Source organism: Microcebus murinus, chromosome 11 (assembly GCF_040939455.1).
Source record: "Microcebus murinus isolate Inina chromosome 11, M.murinus_Inina_mat1.0, whole genome shotgun sequence".
NCBI lineage: Eukaryota > Metazoa > Chordata > Mammalia > Primates > Cheirogaleidae > Microcebus > Microcebus murinus.
The window spans coordinates 73495233-73497225 of NC_134114.1; the positions used below are offsets into that span (position 1 = coordinate 73495233).

The 1993-nt window shown below is 37.9% G+C and overlaps 1 pseudogene; it reads right to left on the reverse strand.

Moving 5' to 3' along the window:
- Positions 1–922: 922 nt before the first annotated feature.
- Positions 923–1704, reverse strand: LOC142873687 (small ribosomal subunit protein eS4-like; annotated as a pseudogene).
- Positions 1705–1993: the final 289 nt, after the last annotated feature.

Below are 1993 nucleotides of genomic sequence, written 5' to 3' on the forward strand. Positions count from 1 at the left end.
CGCATGCCTGTAGTCCCAGCTACTTGGGAGGCTGAGGCAGGAGGATTGCTTGAGCCCAGGAGTTTGAGGTTGCTGTGAGCTAGGCTGACGCCACGGCACTCACTCTAGCCTGGTCAACAAGCAAGACTCTGTCTCAAAAAAAAAAAAATGTATTGAGACTTTTTTGTGGCCTAGCATGTGGTCTATCTTGAAAATATCCCATGTGTTAATGAGAAGAATATATATTCTTCAGTTTTGGGCTAGAGTAGTCTGTAAATATCTGGTAGGTCCATTTGTTCTAGAGTTCAGTTTATGTCCAGTGTTTCTTTGATTTTCTGCCTCAATGATCTGTCTAGTGCTGTCAATGCAGTATTGAGTCCTCCACTATTATTGTATTCTGGTATATCTCTGTCTTTAAGTCTAGTAGTATTTGTTTTATGAATTTGGAAGCTCCATTGTTAGGTGTATACATATTTAGAATTGTTATATCTTTTTGTCAAATCAGTCTCTATCATTATATAATAAATTTCTTTGTCTTTTTTTCTGTTGTTGATTTAAAGTCTATTTTATCTGACATGAGAATAGCTACTCCTGCTTGCTTTTGGTTTCCATTTGCCTGGGATATTTTGTCTATCTTTTATTTTGAGTCTTTAAGAATCTTTACAAGTTAAATGGGTCTCTCAAAGGCAGCAGATATTTGGGTTTTTAAAAATCTATTCTGCCAATCTATATATTTTAAGTGGGGGTATTTAGACCATTTATATTTAAAGTTAATATTGCTATGTGTGATACTATTACAGTTATCATGTTGATTGTTACCTAGTTGCTTTGTATTTTCCATTGTGTTTTTGTTTGTTTTATAAGGGCTGTGAGTTTTTTACTTTCTTTTTTTCACCCTGTAATATCTTTAATTAAGTACAAATAACTTTTTAACATATTATTATGTTACATGGAGACCATTTCACCCACTGCTCTGTTTGGCTACCAGTCTCTTATCCCTCTCTTCAGCAAGGGTGAGGAGGATACCTTTTCTTCGAGGAAGAGAAATCTATGGTTTGTTGCCTTTGCCAATAACAAAAATGTTGGAGAGGTGAGTGGCAAAGCTATTGCCATTGGCATCTTTCATGTGAACTACATCAAAAGACCTGGAATGTCTTTCTTTGTTGGTGATCACACTAATTCTTCCCAGGTTAGCACCTCCAGTCACCATACACAGGTTACCAGTGTCACACTTGATGAAATCAGTAATCTTGCCAGTCTCCAAATCAATCTGAATGGTGTCACTCACTTTGATGAGTGGATCAGGATAGCGGATGGTGTGAGCATCATGAGTCACCAGATGAGGGATTCCTTTTGTGCCCACAAAGATTTTTCTTTCAGATATGATATGATGAACAGCAAATCGACCCTTGGTGTCATAAATCAGACAGAAATTCTCTCCAGTCTTGCCAAGGCTGGTGACATTCATAAATCCAGCAGGGTAGGTTATATCAGTTCGGACCTTACCATCAATCTTAATGAAGCACTGCATGCAGATCTTCTTCACTTCATCTTCTGTCAGGGCATACTTAAGCCTGTTTCTTAGGAAAATGATGAGTGGGAGACACTCTCTCAGCTTGTGGGCACCAGTGGAGGGACAGGAGCAAACACACCGGTCAGCTTATCCAGCATCCAATGCTTTGGAGCTGCTACACGCTTCAGATGCTTCTTGGGACCACAGGCCATGGCTGAGCTAGGCACTGAAAAGAGGAGTTTTTTACTTTTAAGAGCTGTGAGTTTTTACTTTTGAATGTTTTTATGCTGGCATGTTTTGACCTCTCATTTCAATGATTTAGACTCCTTTAAGCATTTCTGGTAGGGCTGGTCTAGTGGTGACAAATTCCCTTAATATTTTCTTGTTTGGGAAAGACTTTATTTTTTCTTCATGTATAAAACTTAGTTTTGTAAGATATGACAGTTATTTTGTTTAAGACTAAAGATAGGACCCTAATCCCTTATGGCTTATAAAATTTTT